Consider the following 18,305-nt stretch of genomic DNA (forward strand, 5'->3'; position numbering starts at 1 on the left):
TTTTAATTAAAATATTCTACCTTCTCTTAATATTAAAAATAAAAGTAAACTTCATTTCTATAAATGACAAAAATGAATTACTTGATTACGGGAAAACTATGATGCTAGACTTCAACAAGCTTTGCAAAAGATTTTTTAAGCACAACAATAAAATGTAGCGTGATGAAACTACAAATAGACTCAGTTCTACAAAAATCCAAATTTAGAATCAATGATAGAAAAATTTTTTGAATGAGTAAGTAAAATGCAACCTTTTCTTTAAGGAAAAGAGATAGAAAGACAAAACATAAGATTATGCATTCCGTTACTGTTTTACTAGACGAAGTCAACCACACATATACATAAGAAACTTCAAGAGAAAATAAGTCAGTGTAAGAACTTAATGAGGATGAATTATTTTCATTCTTTTAGGAAAAGTGTATAAGGTGTTGTGAGAATTGATCCAAGCAAGGATAGAAACTAATAAAAGTACAATAAAGCTAATTTAACAATGTACAAAAAGAATATTAAACAAATGTAGAAGAAAAATAAAGAGTCAGAAAATAAAAAAGAACAACAAAAAAATTAGACTAAAAGAACGAAAAACACAACACAAAGAACAAATTACAACAACAAACAACACACATACGAAACGCGCTTTATCCCATCTACGCTTGGGGTCGGCTACATGATTTCCTTTTTCTTCCATTGTGTCTATTAAAAGTCAAATTCTCATTTAAAAAGCCATAATAAGAAAGGGTCATTCATCTGTATATATTTCTAACCAAGTCTTTTTAGGTCTACCCCTACCTTTCTTAACATAGATAGTAAATCTAATACCTTCTACTCACCTAAACCCATCCGAGGGAGTTCATCGAAAGGCCGTCGTTATATATGTTTGAACCAGAATTAAACCATTACCTAAGGCGACTCTCTCTAATTTTTATCTTCTAATTCTGGATTGCTGCTACCACCTTAACATCACGTACTCGATGCTCATTTACGTACTAGTCTAGACCTAAGAGAGGTAACCATGGCCTACTATCCAGACCTGAGCATGTCTCATACTTCTGCACACTTAACCCTTCAAGTATCACCATGCGCTTCTCTTCTAATGGCCAACCATTTCACCAGGCACATCTAAAGCATTGCAGGGCCTCACTAACCACTTATAAGGTGCAGCAATTCTCTCACTTATTTGGGGGTAGCAATTTCTATCACTATGACAAGCTCGATGACATTCCTCCACTCAACCATCCAACTTGAACTTTCTTGCTGATAATATCCCCATCTATATCAACCAATCACTATTTGAACAAGTTGAATCCAGAATATATCTCTCAAACTAACGTGTACTCGTATTATGAACTATGATCGCCCAAAGTCACAATACTTCAGTAGGCTCTATCTACTTACTTATATTTACACTCCATATATTCCGTCTATAGATTTCTACTCAAGCGTGAGGAAACACCAATGTAGACTCTAAGGTTGACTAATCCATAAAGTTCAAAGTTCTAACCGCTCTCAACTCTCCGCTCTAGTACTTATCAACCACAGAAGAATATCATCAGTAAAAAATAAGCCTTAATGAAAACACCAAAGAGTACAGGAGACATATGCCATCAGTTTCTATGGCAATGTCTAAGTGAGAAAAACAATAACCAAGACTAAAGCAATAACGATAAGGTGTCAAATAGTGCTGATTCCATTGATGTAACCCAAACCGAAATAGGGATTATGGTTTATTCCGTCTGTTCGCATACAGTAGAAAGCTCTCATGCAAAAACAGATAATGCTGATGGATTTAGTGTATATGTATATATATGTATGTACAGTCCTTTCTTTCTCAAAGTACGAACTCTCATTATAGCGACGACCATTTTCTCTGATGGAATTTATATCATAAATTGCTTTGAATTATCTCACAAATCAAATAGGAAAGAGATACTAATAAATGTACTGACAACCTACCTATATTATTTCTCGGAGATAATTTCTCCATCAGTTTTTAATTATTAAATGAAGAGCATTGCCAGTAACGTACATAGTTGGTATGGTCCAATTGAATTGTTGAGAAACATTAGTATCTGCATAATGCGTCAATGACCTACGCTACCCAATGGAGACAAGGAGCTTTGTTAACACGTTTTAAAGTATGACACATTAACTTAATACCTCTATAATATAATATTGCCAGACAATTTCCTCATATAGGCACGTTATATCTTTGAAAAAAAGGGCAATATAAGCATACTCATATACTCACCGACTCTACATAACTGGCATTATTATTTGTCGTCAAATAGTATTCAACAAGTTTTTAGTAAGCCATGAATATCCTATCATCTACGAATAGACTCCTTCACCTCTATTGGATAGCTCATCAGGTCCAACAGTTTTTCCACCCTTCATATTCTTTAAAGCCTCTCTAAACTTCAGTTTTCACTAATACGCTGTAAAAATAGAATCTTTATTTTCATTTAGGGTGCTAAGGTACTACAGTCATCTTATTTTCACAATTCTTCATTAAAAAGTTTAGTAAACATATCTCATCCCATCCTTTGTTGAATATCATCTTCTAAGAAAAGTATTTTTTTTTGAATCTTCATCTTTATACACTTCACTTGAACTAAATCCCTTACTACTGCCTATCTCTTTGTGTTTGGCCTAACTTTATACATATATCTTTCTTCCCTCTTTAAGTATTCTAATCTATTATATAAATCACTAAAAGCTAATGTCTTTGCGATCGCATATGGCTTTTTAGCAATCCTTACGAGTCTAACTTTATATTTTCCAATTATCAAATTTAATAATTAAACCAATTTTTATAACAAAGCTTCTATTATTTATCTTTTCTCACATTAGGATCCACCACCAAACAATTCGCATATCAATATCCATCTAGATTTAGTTCAGTTCAAAGATATATTTTATACAAAAATACTATTTCAGTTTTGTGGAGGATAAGATTTTAGATTCGTAAGACTTATGTCCTGTGCATTTCCCCTTTGTGGATAACTGAAGGATGGCTAAATATTATGCTCGAGGAGGAAAGAAAATGTGGCTAGTGAAAATCATCTCTGCAATATAATCTTAAGATCACTAGCCACATATTTCCACATAATATTCAGTCCTCATGCACAGACAAAATCTTAGCGATCTAAAATCTTAATCCTCAAAAATATTTTTGTTAATATTCTTAACTGCCCATCTAATCCTAGAAAATGTTTTACTTTATTTTTTATTTTATCCCTTTATCTTAAAGTCAAACTAAATTAATCGATGTTGGGTACATACAATTTCACTCGGAATACACTTTACAATCTTTGCAATCTAAACGATTTATTTTCCTATAAGAAAATGTCAATCTGGGTGTACTATATCATTTTTATAAGTGATTGATGCATTCCTTTTCTTAATATAAGATTACAATTGAAAAAATCATAAGCAAAACAAAAATCCAATATGGTCTTGCCACCTCTTTGGTCGTTCCAACAACTCCATGGCCTCCCCATGAATGCTTTAAAATCATCGCCTCTTACCAACAATGTCCATTTAAATCTCCTCCAAATAAAAACTCTTTCTTCAAGAGGTATATTTTGTATTATTCTTCTAAGTCTTCCAAAAAATCGTAAATTTAGAACTCATATCCAAACCTACTTGAGGACATAAGCACTTAAATATTAACAATCTTACTCACACAACAATCTTTAAAAGCTAAAATTTCTATCTCCAATCCTATTAAATTTTTTACTAAACATTATTCCTTTCAAACTCTTATCTATAATAACACCTAACACCATTTCTAGTACGACTCCTTACCCTAATACCAAGTTTAAATCCCTAAACAGTCATTTCCTTAGCCTTCTCTCCAACCATTTAGTTCCTGAATGCACAAAATATTTAAACTTCCTATGAATCATAATATCTATTAATTCCATTATTTTCCGTAAGAGAATCCACCTAATATTCAAGTTCCTATCCTAACTTTTATTTCAAATGGACTAGCTTACTTTGCCCACATTCGTCCCTTGATTGTGGGAACCCTTGCCTATTTAACACTGCACCCCCGGGCGCCCGTGCACGTCGGCCCTTCTGCACACTTGTCACTATAATTCAGCCTAACGCGCGTCGCTTCCAGGGGACGCCCTAGCATTATACACGATAATTTACTTTTATAACGGAATTGCCTCAATGTATACCTAATTGTTCGGGAGAAGACACAAGTTTTAGCGGGCTCGCATAATGTCGATAGACAACGCACCATCTACACACAATGCAATTCCCTCCACTTTTCTATGTCAATCCAGGACTTGGTGTACAACTAGTAGGTCATACTGGCAGAGAAGTGGAGAGACAGTTAATTAGGAGATTAAAACTAATAAGAATTATTATAATAAAGCATTATGCTCCACTGTAGAGTCTGATTCGGTTTTACACAGAAGACTAGGTCCTTGACTCCGGGAGCATCTAACCTTTTGTTAACATTCTCCAGACTCTTATGAGTCTTTTGCTTATATCTCATTGGCACATGAGGCATTAAAGCCTTAGTCACTCTTCATAGGACTAGAGTTCTTCAAATTTAGCGGAACAGGAATTTTTCATATGTATAGGTTTGTTCATTAATCCAAAAAGCAAAATAACATCAGAGTAGATTGTTCTTACCAATTGTTTACACACTAATAATAGAGTAAAGAGCAACAACGTTGTCATCACCAATTCCTGAATAATTCCTAAAGTGGTTCATAACCACAACCTTTAAGATATAATTCTTCTATCCACCATAAATTCCAAAAATAAGAGAGGGCCTTTGGAACTTCGAGAACCAATAATAAAAAAATCATAAATAAACAATTTTAGCATTAAAAGTATTTAGTTGAAGCATATCATCAAAATAAATCAAAGTTTTAATAGCTTAAGGACATGAAAAGAAACCATGAGTTCATGGTCTCATATGATAAAATCATTCGCATTTGTTTATTCCACTTTTTGTTAAGCTATGCTTTGGTGAGCTTTTTAATTTTGCTTCGACAAGCCTATCAACATTCATCACCATTAAGTTCCACTTTCCGTATGGGTCTTCAAGCTTTAAACTATCGTTTTCACCTTCTTCCAAAAGTATTTCACCAACTTGCGTAGGCAATGAGTGAGCTAATCAAATTATCATAGAGTATGTATTTCAAAATTTTTTTGATTCACAAATAGCACAACTTTAGCCTTAAACTTATCCAATAAACAATGAAAGAATTTTATTTACTTTTTTCAAAAGTTTGAAAGTTCCTTTCCTAAAGCATGTAATAATGTCCACAATTTAAATAAATTTTGTATACATCTCTAAGATTTTCTTATAAGGTTCAATCCAAAAAGTCAAATCATGCATTAAAATATTCAATATGGTTTGCTTTAATTTCACTTTGCTTCGTTATGGTGTGTATATATCCCAAATTCCTTACCAGTAGTGCATGTTGAAATTAACATAAAATCATCAGAAATTTAAGCACATAAAAAATAGTGAAAGATTTTGCATTCAATGAGCATCGATTCGTTCATCCCTATTCCATATTGATTAAAGGAATATCAGTCTTAATCCATCTAAAAATACGTGACTGTATAAAATAACTAGTTAAAATCATTGCCACATTGAAAATCAATTGTTGCAAAAAGGTATACACGGCAATTTTCCAAAAAACAATGTAATATTTTCAACAAGGGTGGTTTGGTGATTGAATATCCCTTCCGCAAATATTATGGTTAGAAAATTAGCCATAGATCAAAAATTCAAAAGATTTCAAAAACATAGATTTTATGAATCCACTCTGATACCACTTGAAAAGTTTGTTAGGGATGTTTAGGATCTTATGAACTAGTCTAAAGGCTAACCAAAAAGGGGTGAACCAAATATTTAAAAATAAATCATTCGATCAAAACAAAAAAAATTCACTGACTACGAAAAACTAAAGTGCAAATTAAATACGGAAATAAAAAAGGAAAGAACACACCAGTTTATAGTGGTTCGGTCCAAAACCTGACCTGCATCCACTCCTCGAGGAACGCCTTTGAGTATTTACACTAAACAAGTTTTCAAAAGATGTGCCACCTATTCCATACTGCACTTAATTTGGTTTTTTCTGTTTAACCATTATTTGGAATGTTTCGAGGTATTGGTGCCCTTTCCTCTAGTTTAGAGTTAAAAATTTATGTCGTATTCATAATGGACTATTCTCATTTTACTATGAACCTCGTATTTTGTGATGAAATTCTTGATAATGCTAAATATTTGGGTTTTAAACATGCAGTCAATGTTGCCAATAAAATTTTGGTTTTCTAGAATGATTATGTTAGAATTGATATCATTGGAGACTTTACCCAAGTTTTGCATTATAATATTAAAAGTTCTAATTTCCAATGTTGTGCATCTTTTTGTTTATGTTTCTTCTTCACATTATCACTAGAAGGATTTTAATGGTATCAATAATTCATTTCAATAGTATTTACACCTTCTTTGGCTTGTTTGGTGGTGGATTTTAACACTATATGAACCCAACTGAGCGTATAGGGGGTTCTCTGTCTATATTATCAGTTAATGGAGGATTCAATAACATGACTAATGGAGTGAACCTTATTGATATTGTTTTTCTGGCAATAATTTTACTTGGCAACAGTGGGAATTTGTGGCAAAGGCTTGATAGAGTTTTTTATTCATAATGCTTGGCTTAATTCTTTTGAGTTGACCAAGGTGATAACCTTAGCCACAACCTTCTGATCACTCTCTTTTCTTATAAAAATTAAGAAAATAGAACCAGTGTACCCTTCCCTTTAGATCCAAAATATGTGGTTGCTTCATGATTCATTTTACTTTATGTGTCCAAAATATTGCAAGCTCCCTTTATCCCTAATGATTCTATTTCGGAGTATCAATAGACTTGGCTTAACTAAAAGCTTAACAAGTATTTGTATTAGTGGAATCATAATAAATTTAAAGATCTATTTTCTATTAATTTTATTTGCGGAAGAATAGGGTGAGTCTACTGAGGATCTTTGTCTGTTGGATCCTCTGAGTCCAATCTTTATTCTTTTGAAGAGGCTAAAGAGGAGTTTGTAATCTTTAAGCGTAAAAAGAAATTTTTTGGAAGCTGAAAGCAGCTGTAAAGCATTTGTGGAAGGATCATAACAATATAAAATATTTTCATTCTTTGTTTATAAGAAACATTGCTATTAATTACATCATAAATTCTCATGAGGATGGCTCTATTTTTTAGGCTAGTGGATCGAAATTGCCTAATCTAGTTGTTAGATTATTTCAAAACCATCTTCAAAAATTGTTTAATCCTTCTATCATTGGCCAACCTGTCCATTATTTTCTAATATTGTTCTCAAGAGGATAACATTTAGCTTATCTAAGTTCCTTCTCTTGAGTAGGTGAAAGGAAACTTTATTTGGTGAATGATGATTTTGTTATCTAGCTCGGATTGCTTCACTGCTAAGTTCTTTACAGAAAAACATGACCCATTATTTATAATGAATATTTTCTCCTAATGTTATTGATTTTTTTAATGGTAACCCATTCTGAAGTTTTTTCCTCTACTTTTTATTGTGCTTTCCTAAACAATGCTTGAATTCGTGGAAATGATTTTAGACTATCAAAGTTTGTGTGCTATTTTTATAAACAGTTTATAAGATCTTGATGAATCGGTTAACCTATTTTATTGGCCTAGACTTATATCTCCTTTCCAAAATGAGATTTGTCAAAGGTCCGGGGCATTGCCTGATAATATCTGTTGGCTCATTCAATTTTGTCAAGCTCGATGTTAAGGTTTAAGGTGGTAATATGATCATGAATTAGATATTTCTAAGGCGTTATTATAATATTAATTGGAATTTTATTTATAATATATTAAGTTATTTGGTTTTGAATCTAATTTCATCAAATCTCATCAAGACTTATATTGAAAGCCCTTTTTTTCTCCATTATTTGAATGGTTAGAGTCAAAAGTTAATTTATGGCCTTCTCATGGGCTTAGACAAGAGGATCCCAAATTCCCATGCACTCTTTATTTTGGCAGCATATTAACCTTTCTGGGGCCTTGCTGATCTTTTTGAGAAGATGACCTAGTCTCTATTTCAGAACCTTATGGTATTAAAATCTCTCATTTATGTTCTTGTTGAAGATTTCATTGTGTTAAATGCTTCTATGAATAGGATTGATAAAATTATATCCTTTTTAATCAGTTGAATTGTAGTGGTTTAGCTTTTAAAAATGCATAAGTGCTTTTTATTATTGGCTAAGAATGTTTATTTTTCTTAGCGTGTTATTGGGAAATTAAAAATATTACTAGTTTACTCAAGGTGTTTTGGCCTTTAAAAATATCAGGTATCCTCTCTATAAGGATAGAAAGAGTCTTTTCCTTTTTATGATTAATTTTTGTGGTGTAGAACCACATTGTCTTCTTGGGATCTAATTTTTTTAAGCTTTGGAGTCGTCTTATTGTTAATTAGAAGTTTCTTTTCTATATTCCAGTTTTATAGTTTATACTCTTTTCCTACTAAGACGCGTTGTCATAGAATTGATAGAATTTTTAATAACTTTTTTTTTATAGGTTCTAGGAATAATTCTAAATATTCATTGGTCTTCCTGGGGTATTATTATGGTACTTTGCAAGAGGGCCTTTAGGTGTAGACTATGCTTAAGTTGGCATCCCTTCTTTCTTTCAACTTTGGTATAACCTTGGGCAGATGTGAAGTCTTTGGGCAATTTTATGAATGGCCAAGTATTGTGGGATGGAGACATCCTACATGTGTTGATTATAGTAATGGACCTCTAAGGTTGGCATACTCCTCAGTTTAAAGAATGTTGAGCCTCTATGGTTTGGGGTTCTTGTAATGGCAATATTTACTTTTGTCAAGATCGGTGCTAAATGGCCAGCTGATTATTCTTATTGAAGCTCTGTTTCCATTGCTAAGGTGAAGGTTACTACTTCTTTTCTAATAAATGGTTGGGATTTGGAGAAACTTTCTACCTGTTCTTCTTGAATTTATTATTTGTTTTTTAAAGATTCCTCTAAACATTAACTCTACAATGTGTTGCTTGTACCTTACTAACTTGGTAAGGTTTAGAGTTAAGGATGCTGCATTCCTTTAGAGCTAAAAAATGAGTCTTCTAAGCTTTCAAAAATGATTTGGCATAAAACTTTCCCCTCTACAATTTATGTCTTTATTGGAGAATTCTTCAGCAAGCTATTCTAAGAATGAAATTTAAGAAAAGAGGTTTTAATCTTTCTTCTAAAGCCAATGTTGTTACCATGTTGACAATATGCACCATGTTTTCATCTCTGGCCCCGGTGGCTGTTAAAGGTTTGGACTTTTTTGGAAACATCTACATTTAACTTTTTCTATGAGGAATTTCTATATACCACACTACAGAAAATCACCCACATTCTGGCGGCTGTTATCCTGGAGCATTGAGCCTTTTCCGGCGGTTTTGTTAATTTAGTGGGGCGGTTTTCTGGAGGTTAAAATCCCGCCTGTAAAAAACGCAACGACGAAAAAATAAATTCCTGCGAAAAATTATTCTACGGCTTTCCGACGATCTTAACCTCCAGTCAAATTAAAAAAAAATATCCTCCGCTCGCCAGGCCACCCCGCACCTCCAGGCACGCCGGCTCTGGCGCCCGCCACCCCACTACCGGCGCTGCTCTGGCCCGTCACCCACTCCGCCAGACCCCCCGTGCAGGCAGCCCTCCGTGCTTCGGCTCCTGCACTCTGGCCAGTGCCCTCTCATGGCTTGTGCGCCCTACTCCGCCGTGCATCTGGCGATGAGGTTCGATACCACATTCGGTTGGGAGGAGTTCCAAGTAACCAACCAAATTGCTGAAGATGTAAATACATATATTTTGTCAATATTTTTTATTTAAACTATATTCAGACAAAAAATTAATTAGTTTTTAATTATACAAAAAAATGAAACTAATTAATTTAAAATTAAAAAATAATATTAATATAAAATAAAAACTAACTAACTAATTAATTTTAAAAAGAAAATTAATTAAATAGTTAATATAACTTTTAATAATTTTTTGTTAAATCATTTAAATACTTAAAATTTTTTCATTTTCATTAAATTTTTAAAAGTCGCCGGAAAAGCCCCGAAAATTTTCGTGTGATAAAACCGGCGAAAAATCACCGGAAAGCTGCCAGAAATGTGACCGCCGGAAAGCCGCCAGAAAATTTTGCTAGAAATTAGTGATTTTCCTGTAGTGCCATTTGCTTGATTGTTGGTTTGTTAAGTCTAAAGCACATGTTAGAAATTTTATTCCCTCTATTATCCTTTGGTTTCTTTGGTTGGAGAGAAATGATTCTCATTTCAATGGTGTTGTTATGAAATACAAGAGAATTATCCAAAAAGTTAAAGGATAAAGTAGCTGCCCTTTATTCTGCTAATTTACTCTCTTTTAAGAATTTCAAGAACTTTTTTATTTACTTCCCCCACTTTTGGTATTAATGTGAAGATGAATAATTTTAGTAAGGTGATGAGGTGCATTACTTGGAATAAGCCTCATCCCAATTCTTTTAAGTTGAATGTGGCTGGTGCTAGATTGGGTAATATTGTTGCTTGTGGTGGTGTCATTAGATATCATAATGGCACCTACATGTTGGGGTTTGTGGGGCCTGTTGCTAATGGTGATGTTAACTTTTCTATATATTATGCTGTGCTTCATGGCTTAAGTCTCTATGCTAACCTTTATCTTAGTAATATTATGCTTGAAGTGGGTTCTTATTTTAACTACAGTTCTCTCCATCTTATAGAGGATAACATTTGTTCCTCTGCTTTGTTTTACATTCGGAGGGACATTAGAGACATCTTAAACTTTCTGAACTACTCCTTTTCTATCATTTTGGATGAGGGGAATGCCTGTGTGAAGGCTATAGCAAATTTGGGTTGTGATTTTAACGGTTTCAATGAGCTTGCTTTTTCTCAGCTGCCTGTTTTTATTAAAGGCCTTCTTAAACTGGATCAAATTGGTTTACCTTATGTTAAGCATTAGTTTTTGTGTCTCTGCTCCCTTTTAGAGGTTGTGGGGTTCCCCTTTTCTTCTATATCTTATTTGGTGCCTTGGGGTTTTCTATTTGCCTCTCGACTCAGGCTTGGTTTTTTATGCTACATGGGTTTTTTGATGGTGTATTTATTCTCTTCCTCTTTGTTTGGTTGTTTTCTATTCCTTATGTTGTACTGCTGCTTTGAGTTCTTATTGGGTATTATCTGGTGGCCTTTTTTCTTGTTCGATTCTTTCCTATTGGTTGTTCTGCCTCTACCTGTTGGATTACCAGGTGGTTTGGTTGGTTGTCTTTAAGTTGTTGATGGGGTATTTCTATTCTGTATCATTGCATGGGCATTTACTGGGGTGTAGGCTGTGGTTGTGCAATTTTGGGATCCTGAATGGCCTGGTTTGGTTTATTTTGTGCTTCATGGATCTTCTTAACCTGACCTGGGCTAAATTTATTTTAGTGTATCTTCTTTCCTGGTATGGTCCTTATGATGGAAGCATTGGTGTTTTTTATTAGCTATATCCTTTTTTGGTACATATTGACTCTGATAGTTGGTTTTTCCTGGACTTGGATAATTTACCCTTGTTTTGGTTGTATCCTTTTTTTTGGGCTATCCTCATATTTTATTTAGGCCATTTTACTGTTATATTCTTTTTGCCTATGAGTCTTTTTTGCATGTTATTTTTTGGGTGGATGATTGCAAGGTTGCCAAGGAGATTGGATGCTGGGAGCATTTTGATTTTTTTTTTTTGTTAGCTCTTCTTTTTGGGTGCTTTTTCTTAAGCACCGTAGCATGTACTTAGGGATTTTTGTACTAATTTATAGAGGGGAACTCGGGCTCATAGGTTTTTCTTTTCTATATTTTTGTAGCTCTTTAAGTAGTAGCGAGCTTGAGATCCCCTTAAGGATTATGTACAATTTGACTTTAATTAATGTGTAGGCCCCTTTGTGGGTTTCCCCTAAAAAAAATGTTATGGTCATTGCTATTAAAATCCTAATCACAAATAGTGGTGGCAGAGATGGACAAAAAATTTCCATTAAAAACCCATATCCACTTCATGAGAAGAAGGAATAAACTCATAAAACTAGACCATGGATAGCAAATGGACAACTTATCATAATCCAAAATATTGAAATCATTACTGGTAAAATCCTAAACAAAAACAGAAGTGGCAGAGCTAGACAAAAAATGGTAAATAAAATACAATATCCACTTCATGAGAAGAAACAATAAAATCAATAAACTAGACCATGGACCCGCATTAAAATAAAAAAGAAGACACACCAAAATAAGGCATTAAGAAGAATAATACAAGCAATTATAATCTAACTTAAGGAAGACAAATTTTATTAAGTCTAATGAGTCCTTTCAGCAAAACAGGTGGGTTAGAAAAAGTAAGAACTAATAAGGAATCAAGATTACAGTAGTAATTGGCTAACCATTCTGCAAAATAGTTACCTTCTCTATGAACATAAGACATGGTGAAGTGAAAAAGAACCAAGAGTTGATTAATTCCACAAATAAGGTAAAACAAATCTGGGCTACAAATGTTATCATCAAAATCCATAAAATAATGAAGGCTATAAGTAGCATCCACCTTAATCCTAATATTAATAATACTAAGGAAAGAGAAAATTTAAGGCCATATAAAATGGAAAAAAGCTCAGCATAAAAATTAGAGCATGTAGGAAGAAGACCTGCGTAGGCCATAAGTGTGTTACCAAAGGAATCCTTGATAATACCACCAAAGCCACATCCACTACATTTAATAGAGCCATCAGTGTTAAGTTTAAAAATATTTCTTTTGGGTTTCACCCAGTAAACCAACTTAGGCCTATTTATAGATTGATTAACATGGAGAGAAATACCAAAATGATGAGCAAAAAAAGAAGCACCTCTTAAGTTTTTAGTATATAAAAGATTAACAGATAAAAGCTTCATTACTTTATCTTTAATTTTAGTAATAAAGATCCAATGGTCCATGTTAAAGTTATTTAAAAATGAATCATTTCTAGTAAGACATAATTGCCACAAAATAAGAGAAAGGATAAGATTTTTAATACGACCTTTAGAATTAATAAACTAATTCTTAAGCATATCAAGAATAGTAATGTCACCAGTAAAATGATTAGTTCTAAAAATATCATCAAAGTAAGACCAAAATTTAGCGGCAATAAAACCAAAGATGAAGTCATGATGCATATTCTCAACATGAAAATTACATTGACATCTAGAGGGTAAAACAAAGCCTTTACTCAATAACTTATCATCAGTGGGAATATACTTATGCATAACTCTCCAAATAAAGATAGTGATAGTAGTGGATATACTTTTACGCAAAATCATAAAAAAATATCACTGAGACCTTTGTTTTATTCCTAAAAGAATTTCAGGCATCCTTTAATAAAAAAATTGCCAGTATTCAAAAGTTTAAATAATAAATAATCATCAAAATCAATATTAAGAGGAATGTTAAGAATATGATTAACCATAGTCTCAGGAACTACCTCAGCTAATTCGTTATAATCCTAAATGTTTTCATTAGAAAAATAATTGTCTTTAACAATAGTAGTAGAAAAAGAGTTGAGAAGAGCTTTGATGGAATAGGATCCCAACCAAGAGTCTTGCTAGAAAAAAATATTGTCATAACCAAAACGCCATCAAAGTTAATTTTTAGCTTCTCATTACACAATCTCTTCCTAACCTTAGAGTCACCCTTGTTATAAAAATACATAGTAGGATGCTTACCAATGCAATATTTAGCAATCATAAATATAGCCCACAGGCTTTTTTTGGCATGAAAATAAATTCAAAGGTTAAATGAGAAAGCATGAGAAATCAACCAATCTTTTACAACCAAGCCCACCTTCCTCCAAAACCCCAAAGCACTTACTCCAAGAAGACCAGATTAATTTGGAATGATTGGTGGTGCACTTCCAAAAAAATTATTAAACATTCTTTCAAGCTTATTACAAAATGCAATAGTAGGTTGCATGATTTGAAAAATGTAGATAAGCATGGAGCAAAGGACACTCCTAATAAAGATCAGTCTTCCCCCAAAGCTTAACATATTATATTCCCAAGCCTCCAACCTCTTACCCATGGCAATAATAAGATCATCAATGATAAAAGTCTTTTTTTTTTTTACCTTTATAAAGAGGAACAAGCAAGTATTTGATAGGTAAAGTATGTTGCATAAAGCCAGTAATACCTTTCATAGTATGAATACGATCTCGAGGCACCTTTTTAGAAGGAATAAAATAACTCTTTTCATTATTAATGAAATACCACCAAAAATTTTAAAATGATGTAAAAATCTCATAAGGATATTAATCATATTTAAAGATCTGTTATTAAAAATGATAACATCATTAGCCAAGCTTAATCAAAAAATAGGAAAGCCACCCAAGGTTTTATAATTTAGATTAGGATGAATCTTATAGAGATTAACTAGGCCCCTAGTCAAGTATTCAGTAGCTATGATAAAGAGAGAACAGGAAATGGGATCACCTTATATTAACCGTTGAGAAGATTAAAAAAATTCCATTGCTCTTGTCATTAACAATGATAGAAAAATAACAACCTTTAATGTTGTTTTAAAATATTATAAAGAAAATTTTAGTTGATGTTCTCATAAGCTTTAGAAACATCCAATTTTCAAATAATGTTTATTATGATCATAAAGAAGTTCTAAATCAAGTAAGATATTGCCAGAAATAACTTTTTGAAAGTTCGATAAGGATGTTAAGTCTAAGTGAACTTGTACCAAGGCACACTAATGTGGAAGCAATAGTATCTCTTAATGCAAAATCCAAAAAACTTTTTAAGAGTTACAACCATGGATTTTTACCAAGCAATTATCACAAAAATAAATTTATCATGCAATCTTAGCAAATCAAAAGGTGCATAAAAGTAAAATGTAGAAAATAATCAGAACAAACACGCCAAAATTTATAGTGGTTCGGTCAAATCATGACATACGGCCACTCCACGATGTCCTCTTCTTTGGGTATTACACTATCGCTATAGTGTATCTCATTTTACCCCCACATCTAGGTATAGAAGACCTTACAAAATGTCTTCCACCAACCTAGTGTGGTAGAAGACCATGATCCTTTTCACCCTTCTGGTGAGGCAGAGAGTCTATAATCATTTTCACCCTCGTGGTGAGGTAGAGATTCTCGAATTCTTTTCACCCTCCTAATGAGGTAGAGAACCTAGAATCCTTTTCACCCTATTAGTGAGGCAGGGAACCTGGAATCTTTTTCCACCGTTCTAATGAAGAAAGAGAACCTGGAATCCTTTTTACTCTCCTCATGAAGGTAAAGAACTAGGAATCTCTTTCACGTCCTGTGGTGTGGAAGAGTTACTAGAACTTTTGACACCAAAAAGGTCTTCTTCCCATAGCTTCCCTCAAAAAAAATTTGACACATGGAGGAATTCAGGTGTAAGTTCGCCCAAGAAACCGTGTGGAACTCTCTCTCACACTCCCTTACAACCCACATGGATCTTCTTCCTCTCTAACAAACTCCACCCTTTCTCTCTCAAGTTTTAGGCTCTCTCTTTAAGCTTTCTTCAGAGAAAAACACTCAATGAATACCAAAAAGACTCTTGCAAAGTCTTATGATAAAGCTTAAATAGGGGGCTTCAAGAAACTCTAAAAACTAAATTCTGGCTTCTATAATCATACAGTATAATCCTTGATCATATATTATATTTACTTAAATATATCCTTGTTAGCTATGTACAACGAGTAAGGAGCTGTACGATCAGTTCATGCATTTGAGCTGATTGACCAAAGCGATATGGTCATCATCCATTATGACTATGATAATAAAATTGGATTATCATCCCGTATAATTGGCGATGATAAAATATCATTTCATGTAAAGATCAAGCCATACAATATGATTTGTCCAATCATATAGTACAATCTTATTGGACCAATTAATTTAATTTTAATTCCTAAATTTGAAGATTAATTTAGGCAATATTTAATTACATCATATAGTGTAGTATCATATAGTATAATTAATACATAATTTGTGTTTCAAATTATTGCTTAAATTATATTTGGCAGCTAAAATCATGATTTTAGCTAATCATCTTGTAAGATCAAGTTCATCCAATACAATTAGTTGAAATAGTTTTAATTACATAAGTAGCCATTTAATTGATTTTTTTAGTAGCTAATCGTACATTTTGATACCTATCATATAGTATGATTAGTTCAAAAAATTACTCTTCTAATGTTTCTCTCATCTCATTCCCATGAGTTTGTGTGTGAACAGTCACCATGCTAGCATGCACCTTTATAGGACTTGACATAAGAAAATAAAAAATACATAAATGAATTTTATAGACACTTTCAGCATATCCTATTCTACCCAATCTTGAGCCCTGAATTTTCATTGAGCTGTGCATGATGTACCTAAAATATTAGTACACAAAAAAGAAAATATGCACTATAAATACTAGGAGACAAAGATGCAGTCAATAATGTTTGTTATAATCAAAAACCATAAACTTGGAAGCTCAAGTTACAACAATCTTCCCCCTTTTAATGATGATAAGCATTATTGAATGAATTTTCAAACTAATATCATTTTATCCTAATGCCCCATCACTAATAGAATTATATTAAAAAATAGGGTTTTTAAAATATTTTTTCATCAATTTTTTTTTTCAATTATTAACAAAATTTGAAACTAAATAATAGTTGAACAAAAGCAAAATTTTAAAATTTGAGATAAATAAATGCAACCAAATATCTTGTCTCCCTTTTGACATTACCAAATAGGAAAGAGCATGCGATACCAAAAATAAAACTACATGCAAAAGAAAATTACAACATACAATTATACATAAGATAGAACTATTAAAAATAAACAAACAAATAAATTGAACAGTTAAACAAACACACAACAAAAACATATACCTGATTGAAATTAACAAATGAATCATTGACTATTCAACATAGGTTTGTTACCTCATCATCTTGCTCCTATTTTGAGCTAAGTCTGCCTCAGATATTTTTTGCTTCTTTTCATTTCCCCTTTTACATTTGGCTTATTCTCACCCTTTTCCTTTACAGGGTGGTTCTTCAAATTGGGGCATTCATACTTAAAATGTCCAGGATTCCTGCACCTAAACCAAACAATGTTATAAGAAAACTTATCTTTTCTTCTCATGTTTACCTTCACTCTCTTTGGTTGATGCTTGTGCTAGCTCTTCATGAAATTTTTTAATTGGCTTGTAGTATTTTTTTTTTTAACTCACTCATGGGCCTATGTGTTCATATAGAAAAAGAAGTACAAGGTCCTTAAAGGGACTTCCAGCTCACTACTGCTTCGAAGAGATACAAGAAAATTCAAAAAAAAAAACTAAGAGCCAAATATCCTTCTAAGCACAATAACAAAGCACCCTAATAACATTTTAGAAACAAAAAAAAGAAAGGAATAATTTGATCACATTCAACACCATATTTCAAATCATAGTCGGGTCCTGCACAAAATGAGAGCGAGTCTCTAAAAACCTACGAAATAGACCTGCAAAGACACTACACAAAAAATTTAAAGTCAAAGATAATATAATAAATAAATTAACAAATTTAAGCTAATAGATCAAACTCTAGATTAAGTAAGTTCTACATATTCATATAATAGAAAGTGATAATGATATTAAAATAGCCTTTGCACTCCCCATTGATATAAACAAACAGTAGCATTAAACGACTGATTACAAGCAAAAAAAACACAACAGAAGCCGACCTTGCAACCATAAAAGTAAATATTTTGATGCCACCCACAATTCAACCAAAAAACTAAATCACAAATATTTTCAAATAAAGAGCCAAACCTGTTATAAACAGAGTTACCAAATAAATTATAAATACTTCTTCTAGTTAATGCAATTTATTTGCTTTCTATAAAAAAAATATAATTATAAAAAAGAATATACTTAAAATCAGAAAAGGAGTTTAGGCTACGATAAATGTTGCAACACCCCAAATGGCTATTAAACCAATACCAAATAACACCTAGAATTAAGCCACAGCGATACAGTTCCAGTCTTGCAAAAAACCAAAATGTTTAGCATCATCAAAAGGATTCAGGTTTGCCACAGAACTAAAGTAATAAGTTAGAGAATAGCTCAAGTGTGTAGTATATACATAATCCTTATATAACCTCAAATGCCTCGCATATCTAATCCCTTATCTAGACAAACCAAAGTAGCACAGGAAAACAACATACAAATAGTCAGGGAATTTAGTGCA

This window comes from Dendrobium catenatum, unplaced genomic scaffold, assembly GCF_001605985.2.
Source record: "Dendrobium catenatum unplaced genomic scaffold, ASM160598v2 fragScaff_scaffold_1409, whole genome shotgun sequence".
NCBI lineage: Eukaryota > Viridiplantae > Streptophyta > Magnoliopsida > Asparagales > Orchidaceae > Dendrobium > Dendrobium catenatum.